This window comes from Oncorhynchus mykiss, chromosome 16 (genome assembly GCF_057628025.1).
Source record: "Oncorhynchus mykiss isolate SJ-2025 chromosome 16, ASM5762802v1, whole genome shotgun sequence".
NCBI classification, from domain to species: Eukaryota; Metazoa; Chordata; class Actinopteri; order Salmoniformes; family Salmonidae; genus Oncorhynchus; species Oncorhynchus mykiss.
This window is the reverse complement of record NC_143037.1, coordinates 38,895,680-38,908,463: the sequence shown is the minus strand read 5'-3', so window position 1 is coordinate 38,908,463 and position 12,784 is coordinate 38,895,680. Positions and strand designations below refer to the sequence as shown.

The 12,784-nt window shown below is 43.2% G+C and overlaps 1 protein-coding gene across 10 annotated transcripts in view; it reads right to left on the bottom strand.

The window, feature by feature from the left end:
• Positions 1-12,784, bottom strand: part of LOC110491883 (ubiquitin conjugation factor E4 B) — a 99,369-nt gene that overhangs the window by 79,265 nt on the left and 7,320 nt on the right. The window contains exon 1 of one of the 10 annotated variants that reach the window (XM_090202625.1): positions 8,690-8,810. The exons of 8 other annotated variants lie outside the window; for them this stretch is intronic. The gene's annotated coding sequence lies outside the window, so the exon portion shown is untranslated. Of the gene's footprint in view, positions 1-8,592; positions 8,811-12,784 lie in introns of those variants that run through there. One more of the 10 variants, XM_036946778.2, reaches the window with a different exon arrangement.

The window sequence follows — 12,784 nt, the reverse complement described above, 5'->3', positions numbered from 1 at the left end:
GTAATCCAGCATGCGCTGAACAACTGGAAAGAGTCTTCACTGACATTGTTCAACCTCGCCCTGTCTGAGTTTGTAATATCAACATGTTTCAAGCAGACCACCATAGTCCCTGTGCCCAAGAACACTAAGGAAAACTGCCTAAATGACTACTGACCCATAACACTCACATCTGTAGCCATGAAGTGCTTTGAAAAACTGGTCATGGCCCAGTCCCCTCCTGTACTCCCTGTTCACTAATGACTGCACGGCCAGGCACGACTCCAACACCATCATTAAGTTTGCCCGATGACACAACAGTGGTAGGCCTGATTACCGACAATGACGAGACAGCATATAGGCAGGTAGTCAGAGACCTTGCCGTGTGGTGCCAGGACAACAACCTCTCCCTCAACTCGATCAAGACTAAGGAGATGATTGTGGACTACAGGAAAAGGAGACCCGAGCATGCCCCCATTGTCATCGACAGGGCTGTAGTGGAGCAGGTTGAGAGCTTCAAGTTCCTTGGTGTCCACATCGCCAACAAACTAACATGGTCCAGGCACACCAAGAGTTGTGAAGAGGGTACGACAAAACCTATTCCCCCTCAGGAGACAGAAAAGATTTGGCATGGGTCCCCAGATCCTCAAAAAGGTTCTACAGCTGCACCGAGAACATCCTGACTGTTTGCATCACTGCCTGGTATGGCAACTGCCCGGCCTCCGACCGCAAGGCAAGTGGAAGGGGCAAGGAAGGGGCAAGTGGTACCGGAGCGCCAAGTCTAGGTCCAAGAGGCTTCTAAACTGTTTCTACCCCCAAGCCATAAGACTACTGAACATCTAATCAAATGGCCACCCAGACCACTTGCATTGTCCCCCTCTTACACCGCTGCTACTGTTATTATTATCCATGCATAAGTCCCTTTAATAACTCTACCCACATGTATACATTACCTCAATTACCTTGACGAACTGGTACCCCCTGTATTTAGCATCGCTATTGTTATTTTACTGCTGCTCTAATTAATTGTTACTTTATTTCAGGTATTTTTCTTAAAACTGCATTATTGGTTAAGGGCTTGTAAGTAAGCGGTTCGCTAAGATCTACACCTGCTATATTCAGCACGTGACAATTACAATTTGATTCCTCTCACTGGTATAGTCACAGCCCTGCCTGATGCTAGAACCTTCGTGGGCATGGAAGTATGTGTTTGTGTAATAGGACAGTTCCTTCTCACTTCATATGACCTGACCTCGGCCGAATTCCCCACTTCTTTTTAATCCATAGCTGTCCTACCTTCAGGTGACTAAAAGCAGAATGCTGCCTTCTGCATCCCTCAAGAGTCATGATATTTAACAAAGGTTAACATTCATGTTTGACAGAATGTAACATTTCTGCACTCCCTCGTCTCAGTCAGTAACTTTCCATACACCTAGTTCATAGCCATACTCCATTGACCCCAAAATACACATTCCTTATACAGTAATCAGTCAATTCTAGTCTGGTAACATGAATTACTATATTTCAAGCTAGAATCCAACAGTATGTACTGACATGTGACCTAGTGGTTGTGTGTGTGTATGTACTGACATGTGACCTAGTGGTTGTGTGTATGTAGGTACTGACATGTGACCTAGTGGTTGTGTGTGTGTAGGTACTGACATGTGACCTAGTGGTTGTGTGTGTAGGTACTGACATGTGACCTAGTGGTTGTGTGTGTAGGTACTGACATGTGACCTAGTGGTTGTGTGTGTAGGTACTGACATGTGACCTAGTGGTTGTGTGTGTAGGTACTGACATGTGACCTAGTGGTTGTGTGTGTAGGTACTGACATGTGACCTAGTGGTTGTGTGTGTAGGTACTGACATGTGACCTAGTGGTTGTGTGTGTAGGTACTGACATGTGACCTAGTGGTTGTGTGTGTAGGTACTGACATGTGACCTAGTGGTTGTGTGTGTAGGTACTGACATGTGACCTAGTGGTTGTGTGTGTAGGTACTGACATGTGACCTAGTGGTTGTGTGTGTAGGTACTGACATGTGACCTAGTGGTTGTGTGTGTAGGTACTGACATGTGACCTAGTGGTTGTGTGTGTAGGTACTGACATGTGACCTAGTGGTTGTGTGTAGGTACTGACATGTGACCTAGTTGTTGTGTGTAGGTACTGACATGTGACCTAGTTGTTGTGTGTAGGTACTGACATGTGACCTAGTTGTTGTGTGTAGGTACTGACATGTGACCTAGTGGCTGTGTGTGTAGGTACTGACATGTGACCTAGTGGTTGTGTGTAGGTACTGACATGTGACCTAGTTGTTGTGTGTAGGTACTGACATGTGACCTAGTTGTTGTGTGTAGGTACTGACATGTGACCAAGTTGTTGTGTGTAGGTACTGACATGTGACCTAGTTGTTGTGTGTAGGTACTGACATGTGACCAAGTTGTTGTGTGTAGGTACTGACATGCATGTGTAACTGATAGATGCACACACACGTTTTTAAATGTGCAGTGGGAAAGTTGGGAAAGTAATCAGACCCCTTCCCTTTTTCCACATTGTTACAGCCTTATTCTAAAACGGACTAAATAAAATGTTTTTCTTCAATTTACACACAATGCCCCATAATGACAAAGCAAAAAAAACAGATTTTTAGAAATGTTTGCAAATGTGTTCAAATGAAACAGAAGTACCTCATTTACATAAGTATTCAGAGCCTTTGCTATGAGACTCGAAATTGAGCTCAGGTGCATCCTGTTTCCATTGATCATCCTTTAGATGTTTCGACAACTTGACTGAAGTCCACCTGTGGTAAATTCAATTGTTTGGACATTATTCAGAAAGGCACACACCTGTCTATATAAGGTCCCATAGTTGACAGTCCATGTCAGAGCAAAAACCAAGCCATGAGGTTGAAGGAATAGTCTGTAGAGCTCTGAGACAGGATTTTTGGCAGCATTGAAGGTCCAAGAACACAGGGGCCTCCTTCAATCTTAAATGGAAGAAGCATGGAACCACCAAGACACTTCCTAGTGCTGACCGCCTAGGCAAACTGAGCAATTAGGGGAGAAGGGTCTTGGTCAGCAAAGTGACCAAGAACCCGATGGTCACTCTGGCAGAGATCCAGAATTCCTCTGTGGAGAACCTTCCAGAAGGACAATCATCCCTGCCACAATCCACCAATCAGGTCTTTATGGTAGAGTGGCCAGACGAAAGTCACTCCTCAGTAAAAGGAACATGACAGCCAACTTGGAGTTTGCCAAAAGGCACCTAAAGACTCCCAGACCATGATAAACAAGACTCTGGTCTGATGAAACCAAGATTGAACTCTTTGGCCGAAAGCCAAGCGTCACGTCTGGAGGAAACCTGGCACCATCCCTACGGTGAAGCATTGTGGTGGCAGCATCATGCTGTGGGGATGTTTTTTAGCGGCAGGGACTGGGAGACTAGTCAGGATCAAGGGAAAGATGAACAGAGCAAAGTACAGAGATCCTTGATGAAAAGCGCTCTGGAGCAGGTCAGGACCTCAGACCGGTACGAAAGTTCACCTTCCAACAGGACAATGACCCTAAGCACACAACAAGACAACGCAGGAGTGGCTTCGGAACAAGTCTCTGAATGTCCTTGAGTGGTCCAGCCAGAGACCAGACTTGAACCAAGTCTAACATCTCTGGAGACCTGAAAATAGCTGCGCAGCAACGCTACCCATTCAACCTGTCACAGCATGAGAAGATCTGCAGAGAAGAATGGGAGAAACTCCACAAATACAGGTGTGCAAAGCTTGTAGCGTCATACACAAGAAGACTCGCTGCCGAAGAGTCTTCACAAAGTACCGAGGGTCTGAATACTTATGTAAGTGTGATATTTCAGTTTGTTCTTTTTAATAAATTTGCCACAATTTTTAAAAACCTGTTTTGACTTTGTCATTAGGGGGCATTGTGTGTAGACTGAGGGAAAAAATGTGAAAAAAATAATGTGAAAAAAATTCATAGGGTCTGAATACTTTCCGAAAGTATTTTGTCTATAATGTTTTCTTCCATTTTTTTTATTGTATTTTTACCTTTATTTAACTAGGCAAGTCCGTTAAGAACAAATTCTTATTTTCAAATGACGGCCAGTGGGTTAACTGCCTGTTCAGGGGCAGAACGACAGAGTTATAGCAGAGTTATAGAATCTCAGTTATAGCAAAGCTGTTGATGAGTAAGGCAGCATTGATCTGTCCCAATCCAACAGATGTTCAGCTCAACACAGATAATATCCAATCCAGCTATCAAATAGCTTTGCCCCGCTTGAGACGGGCGTACCAGACCCAGGAGTCAGCACTGGAAGTATACTACTAGACAGTGCACGCCCAGTGGCACCTTCCCCCACAGTCACCACAGTTCAGCATGTGACTCAAGACAGAAGGGTCTCAGGCCATCTTCCACCTTCCTGGGGTTTCCGAAGCCATACGCTGTTGCAGGTGCAAAGAGTCAGGCTAGCCTGCCTCAAACCCACCATCCCCCCCTGCCTGAGGCAGTCCCATTCCACTCCCCCTCTTCCTCCCTCATCAGATTCCATCACGACCACCATCATTGTGGGTAGATCGATGGTGAGAGATTTTGGCCTGCCTATGGTCTGTGGAAAGAATTTCAGCACCCTTGTTTGCAGAGGGAAGAGAATAATTCTTGTTGGCCCCCTCGTGTTATTGAAAGGGTTCAGAACATTTTTCCAGCAACAAACTGTTTTAGAGACTGAAGGACAGGGTCTGGTAGTGCTCCAGTCCCAGCAACATCAAACTGTTTTAGAGACTGACAGACAGGGTCTGGTAGTGCTCCAGTCCCAGCAACATCAAACTGTTTTAGAGACTGAAGGACAGGGTCTGGTAGTGCTCCAGTTCTCCCTGTCAGAATAAGCAACAGAGGAAAGCATATCAACTCCTGTAGAAATGGAACTATGGTTATTGTAGGTAAACTAATTTACGTTCCTCTAACTCTGCCTTCTAGTGAGTTTATACAACATCCTACCATTCTGATAAGAGTGTCAGAAAAAGTGGTTGTAACATTAATAACATCAATATATTGTTAAGGTTGTTAAGGTTGTTAAGAATGTGGCCCACACTCATTGAATACGGCACTTTTAAAGGTTGTTAGAGCAATCACTAATAAATCCATTCTTGTGAATGACCTCATTACTGAGTGCAAAGTCGATCGCATGTTTCTCACTGAAACATGGCTGTTAGACTGTAGTGCCGCTCTTATTGAAGCCTCCCCATGGGATAACTAGCTTTTCACTCTACTGTATCAGAAAAAAGGAAAAGCCTTTCTGTTTTACTAATCCACTCCGCTATAAGACCATCTCATTTGGCAACTGTGGGTCTTTTGACCATCATGCCATACTGTTTACATGTCAGCCACCAGTGCTGGCTCTATCCCTGTATAGGCCACCAAAGCAATGGTGGTTGCATATTGTTATATCAATGTTGTTTTATGAAATAGAGAAAGGTTCTTAGGACCCACTCTCTCCCTTTGAGTTAACTGAGAGGAGTCTTTTGAAGCGTGGGCTGGCATCTGTTAAAGAGGTGGTTTCCACTCCAGCTTCCTGCAGATAGTCTGGGCGTCAAGGGAAATGTTTTTTTCTACAGACAGCTTGAGCTGACAGTGGCTTGGTGATAAAAACCTAAAGTTGGCATTCCATAGACAAGATGTGGTTTGTGTGACCCGAGAGAGATAGCCTGGAAGAGTTTAGAACAATGCCTCATCTTCCTGGCATCTGGGAAACTAAGCCAGGTTGAGGGTAAAACACCATCCTTTGTAGATAACCAAGGTGGCTTAAGAGAGTTGGAACTAAGTCTGACTCAGCATTTTTAGGTCCTATACAACATCTGTTTTTTCCATTATCAGTTAGGCTCTAGGCCCAACGTCGACAGTTTCATTATTGCAATAATTAATCGATATTGAATAAAGATGATTGTTTGAAGAAATGACAGTCTCTCTCACTTGAATATAATATTCCACCACATTTCTCTGAACAATTGTCCTTGAGAACTAGGATAAAATTATTCTGTTGGGTGATTTTAATATTCATGTTGACAAAGAAACTGACTCCAAGGCCATTGATTTTATGAATCTTTTGAGCACTATGGACTTTATCCAACATGTTACTGGGCCCAACCCTAACTTCAGCCATACTCTGGACCTGGTTATTACCAAGGAGCTTTCTATTGACATATCCTCTACTGTTGATGTTAGTTTAGCTGATCACCACGCTTTATTTACTACATTGTTGTCCACAGCCCAAGGTAACACTGAACAAACTATTTAGAAATGCTATCTTACCTCTGAAGTTGTTAAAGAGCTTTTTGTGTGTGTATGAATAATACACCATCACCTGTTCTACCTTCCCCATGATGATTTAGTTGATAACTTCAATATCAAATTAAGGGCAACCATTGATGCCATAGCTCCAGTAAGGTTGAAAAGGACACATCCAAACAGAGAGCCCTGTATAGGACACCAAAGCACCGCCTTAACTGATTTCTCAGAACTATTGTACATTGTCCTTGAGAACTATGACAAAATCACAGATGAGTGAGTAAACAAACAAAATCAACTAAAAACACATTTCAGAAAGGCAGAACGTCAGTGTTGCAGGTCCATTATGATATTCTGAGCAAGGCAACTTGGCATATAAGGCAATTAGAAATGCCAGATGGGCACATTTTTCTAACTTGATCATTAATAAATCAGAATCATTTGAGAGTGCTATTCAACCATAGATGGCCTGATAAATCCTACCCCCACAAGCCTGAACTTTACTCCACATCCAAATGTGATGAGTTTGCTGCATATTTCAGAGATAAGATAAAACATTGGGCTGGGTGCCAGTGAAGCAAGACCTGATGAGAAGTTTGATGTTATGTGACCTAGCCTACCACACAAAGGCACTATGGAGTTACTTTCCCTGTTTGAAACATGCTCAGGAAAGTGATATCACAACTTAAACCTTCACGGAAATCAGAAAAGCAGAAAAGCAGAAATCAGAAAAGCAATCAAATTAAATTGTTTACCTTTGATGAGCTTCGGATGTTTTCACTCACGAGACTCCCAGTTAGATAGCAAATGTTCCTTTTTTCCAAAAATATTATTTTTGTAGGCGAAATAGCTCCGTTTGTTCTTCACGTTTGGCTGAGAAATCGCCCGGAAATTGCAGTCACGGAAACGGTGAAAAATATTCCAAATTAGCTCCATAATATCGACAGAAACATGGCAAACGTTGTTTATAATCAATCCTCAAGGTGTTTTTCAAATATCTATTCGATAATATATCCATCGGGACAATTAGTTTTTCAGTAGTACCGATTGGAGTAATGGCTACCTCTGTATTTTATGCGAGAGTCACCCTGGGAGCCATCAGGTGACCACTTGCGCAATGTAGCCGCTTACGGGTATTCTTCAACATAAATGCGTAAAACTACACCACAATTCTGTAGACACCTTGGGGAATACGGAGAAAGAGTAATCTGGTTGATTGAGACTATTAGTGATTTAAATACATGAATGGCTCACAACTTCCTCCAGCTAAATCAAGACAAGACCATGGTACTTATTATTGGATCCAAAGGACAGAGAAAGAATCTTCAAACAGGAATGTGAACAAAATAGCCTTTTAGCACCTGAGGAACATAGAAACGGCCGCACCGTGGCAATCTCAGGCTGAAAGACTCATCCATGCTTTTATTACAAGCAGGCTTGACTACTGTAATGCTCTTCTGTCTGGTCTACCGCAGAAAGCCATTGGTCAACTGCAAAACATACAGAATGCTGAAGCACGGATAATGACTTTGACCAGACCGCACACATTACACCGTTTTTAAAGTCTCTGCACTGGCTGCCTGTGAGTTTTAGAATTGATTTTAATATTTTGTTTTTAAAGCAATCCACGATTGTACAGATGTGTATTTATTAGGGATCGCCATTAGCAGCTAGTCTTCCTGGGGTGCAAACACATTAAGGCACTTACATTGCATATAAAACAAAGTCTAACAAAAGCCCCCCCAATGTTATCCATTTCGCAGAATGAATGTCCTCTACAAGCGTGCTGAAAGTCTTGTCAATTTGTTTACTCTTAAAATAGCATAGTATCTGGTCAAACTAAGGGTTGTAACAGGCTGTTGGGTCGGCTATTTAAGCCAGTAAAGGGGGCTTCACTATTCTTTGGTAGAGGAATGACTTTTGCTTCCCTCCAGGCCTGAGGGTGCACACTTTCTAGTAGGCTTAAACTGAAGAAATGGCAAATAGGAGGGGCAATATCGTTCACCATTATCCTCAGTAATTTTCCATCCAGATTGTCAGGCCCCAGTGGCTTGTCATTGTTGATAAACAATAATAGTTTAAACTCTTCCACACTCACTTTACAAAATTCAAAAGTACAATGCTTGTCTTTCATAATTTGGTCAGATTAACAGTACCAGTCAAATTGACACACCTACTCTTTATATCCTACATTGTAGAATAATAGTGAAGACGTCACAACTATGAAATAACACACAGGATCATGTAGTAGCCAAAAAAAAGTGTTACATCAAAATATATATTTTACAGCAGCCACCCTTCGCCTTGACAGCTTTCTCTCAAGCAACTTCACCTGGAATGCTTTTCCAAATGTCTTGAAGGAGTTCCCACATATGCTGAGCACTTGTTGCCTGCTTTTACTTCAATCTACGGTCCAACTCATCTCATACCATCTCAATTGGGTTGAGGTCGAGTGATTGTGTATGTCAGGTCATCTGATGCAGCACTCCATCACTCTCCTTCTTGGTCAAATAGACCTTACACAGGCTGGAGGTGTGTTGGGTCATTGTCCTGTTGAAAAACAAAACGATAGTGGGACTAAGTGCAAATCAGATGGGATGGCGTATCGCTGCGGAATGCTGTGGTAGCCATGCGGGTTAAGTGTGCCTTGAATTCTAAATAAATCAGAGACAGTGTCACCAGCAAAGCTCCCCCACACCCTCACACCTCCTCCCCCATGATGGGAACCACACATGCAGAGATCATCCATTCACCTACTCTGCGTCTCAAAGACATGGCGGTTAGAATAAAAAATCGTACATTTAGACTCAGACCAAATGACAGATTTCTATCGGTTTAATGTCCATTGCTCCTTAGCCCAAGCAAGTCTCTAATTATTGGTGTCCTTTAGCAGTGGTTTCTTTGCAGCAATTTGACCATGAAGGCCTGATTCACCAGCCTCCTCTGAACAGTTGATGTTGAGATGTGTGTTGCTGTGAAGCATTTATTTGGGCTGTGATTTCTGAGGCTGGTAACTCTAATGAACGTATCCTCTGCAGCAGTAACTCTGGGTCTTCCTTTCCCGTGGCAGTCCTCATGAGAGCCAGTTTCATCATAGCGCTTGATGGTTTTTGCGACTGCACTTGAAGAAACTTTCAAAGTTGTTGAAATGTTCCGTATTCACACTGACCTTCATGTCTTAAAGTAATGGACTGTCATTTCTCTTTGCTTATTTGAGCTGTTCTTGGTATTGAAAAAAAAAAAAAATAGGGCCATCTTCTGCATACAGCCGCTACCTTATCACAAAGTATTGGCTCAAATGCATTAAGGAAATAAATTGCACAAAATGTACTTTTAACAAGGCACACCTGTTAATTGAAATGCATTCCTCATGAAGCTGGTTGAAAGAATGCCAAGAGTGCGCAAAGCTGTTGAAGGCAAAGGGTGGCTACTTTAAAGAATCTCAAATATATATTGATTTGATTAACACTTTTTTGGTTATTAAATGATTCCAGGTGTGTTATTTCATTGTTGATGTCTTCACTATTATTCTACAAATGTAGAAAATAGTAAAAAATAAAGATATCTGTCCAAAGTTGTGACTGCTACTGTACAGTAGCAGTATGTGTAGTAGCAGTATGTGTAGTGTCAGCATGTATTCCTGGCATGTCATTCCTTAATATATAATTAAGGTAGTTGGCAATATCAGTGGATTGTGTGATGAATGAGCCATCTGATTCAATGAATGGAGCAAAGTTTGCGTTTTTCCCCAAAATGTCATTTAAAAAGGTGCTTTAAAGCTTGTTGCTATCATTCTTTTAAGGAATTATTTGTTTCATAGTATAGTCATTTTATTTATTTTAGACACATGATTTCTCAATTTGCAATACGTTTGCCAATGGGTTGTGCTGCAGGCTTTATTTGCCATATATTTTACTTAATTCCTCTCCACCATACAATTGTTATATTCCTCATCAATCCAAGGGGTTTTACCACAGTCATTTTCTTAATGGGTGCGTGGTTAGTCATTGGAATATACAATTTTAGAAATGTGTCAAGTGCAGCATCTGGTTGTTCCTCATTACACACCACAGACCAGTAAATATGTTTTACATGATCCACATAAGAATCACTACAAAACATGTCAGACATGCTTCTGAGTTATGTACCCAGTTTGTCCTGCAGATCCTCTGGCATTTTAACTATCCCAAAGCCTAGGACCAAGAAGCATGGAGAGGCAAGCCTTACTAAGCCCCCAGCCTCTGGAAAAGTCTGCCAGAGAACCTGAGGGGGGCAAACTGGACATATTTAAATGGAGATCTTAAAACACCTTTTTAGCTTTTGAAAAGCTTGTCTTTTCCCGAATGGCAGCCTTTATTCATTCAGTCATCCAGGGCTCGTCTAAGGTTGTTTGTTTGTTATTGGCATGCAAACGGCAAGTGCAGTCTGAATGCAGGAGTCGAACGTCTCCACCTTTGCGTCGATGCTCTCCACACCGCATATGGCAGACCAGTCAGTACTGAAACTACATCATGCAAAGGCCTCCTTTCTGTTCTGGGTTACCAGACGTCCTTTTTTTCCTCTGCACCTCGTTTCTCCCTCCTGATGTGGTGTTTGGGGAGAACAGCAGACACTAGTGATCACTGGTTCCAAGAGGAGCAAGTACAGTGAGGGTGTTGTAGAGATATTTGTAATGATCAGATCTAGGATGGAGTCCACTCTGGTCTCGTCTTTGACCACTTGTTTCATGTCTGGCGGGGAGTTTGTCAGCATCTTGATGGGCAAATTAAAGTCTCCACACAGGATGAGACCCATTTGGGGATAGGACATCCTGATCACATCAAGTGTTGATGAGATAACAGTGTCCACAGTGTTCTGCTATAGTGTTTTCTTACTTGCCCCTGGTTGATTTCAGAGTACTCCCACTACCAGAGCTGAAACTGAGCTGGGGAGTCATTTAGGACAGAGCTGAAGCCACACACTCAAATTCCTCTTTCTCTATGTCAGTTCTTCTCTCTGCCTGCATACTGTGGTTCACACCTCTTTCTCTAGGTCAGTTCTTCTCTGCCTGCATACTGTGGTTCACACCTCTTTCTCTAGGTCAGTTCTTCTCTCTGCCTGCATACTGTGGTTCAAACTCTTTCTCTAGGTCAGTTCTTCTCTCTGCCTGCATACTGTGGTTCACTTTCTCTAGGTCAGTTCTTCTCTCTGCCTGCATACTGTGGTTCACTTTCTCTAGGTCAGTTCTTCTCTCTGCCTGCATACTGTGGTTCACTTTCTCTAGGTCAGTTCTTCTCTCTGCCTGCATACTGTGGTTCACACCTCTTTCTCTAGGTCAGTTCTTCTCTCTGCCTGCATACTGTGGTTCACACTCTTTCTCTAGGTCATTTCTTCTCTCTGCCTGCATACTGTGGTTCACACCTCTCTCTAGGTCAGTTCTTCTCTCTGCCTGCATACTGTGGTTCACACCTCTTTCTCTAGGTCAGTTCTTCTCTCTGCCTGCATACTGTGGTTCACTTTCTCTAGGTCAGTTCTTCTCTCTGCCTGCATACTGTGGTTCACTTTCTCTAGGTCAGTTCTTCTCTCTGCCTGCATACTGTGGTTCACTTTCTCTAGGTCAGTTCTTCTCTCTGCCTGCATACTGTGGTTCACACCTCTTTCTCTGGGTCAGTTCTTCTCTCTGCCTGCATACTGTGGTTCACACTCTTTCTCTAGGTCATTTCTTCTCTCTGCCTGCATTCTGTGGTTCACACCTCTTTCTCTAGGTCAGTTCTCTCTGCCTGCATACTGTGGTTCACTTTCTCTAGGTCAGTTCTTCTCTCTGCCTGCATACTGTGGTTCACACCTCTTTCTCTAGGTCAGTTCTCTCTGCCTGCATACTGTGGTTCACTTTCTCTAGGTCAGTTCTCTCTGTCTACATACTGTGGTTCAGACTCTTTCTCTCGGTCAGTTCTCTCTGCCTGCATACTGTGGTTCACTTTCTCTAGGTCAGTTCTTCTCTCTGCCTGCATACTGTGGTTCACTCTTTCTCTAGGTCAGTTCTTCTCTCTGCCTGCATACTGTGGTTCACACCTCTTTCTCTAGGTCAGTTCTTCTCTCTGCCTGCACACTGTGGTCCACACCTCTTTCTCTAGGTCAGTTCTCTCTGCCTGCATACTGTGGTTCACTTTCTCTAGGTCAGTTCTACTCTCTGCCTGCATACTGTGGTTCACACTCTTTCTCTAGGTCAGTTCTCTCTGCCTGCATACTGTGGTTCACTTTCTCTAGGTCAGTTCTTCTCTCTGCCTGCATACTGTGGATCACACCTCTTTCTCTAGGTCAGTTCTCTCTGCCGGCATACTGTGGTTCACACTCTTTCTCTAGGTCAGTTCTTCTCTCTGCCTGCATACTGTGGATCACACCTCTTTCTCTAGGTCAGTTCTCTCTGCCTGCATACTGTGGTTCACACCTCTTTCTCTAGGTCAGTTCTCTCTACCTGCACACTGTGGTTCACACCTCTTTCTCTAGGTCAGTTCTTCTCTCTGCCTGCATACTGTGGTTCACAT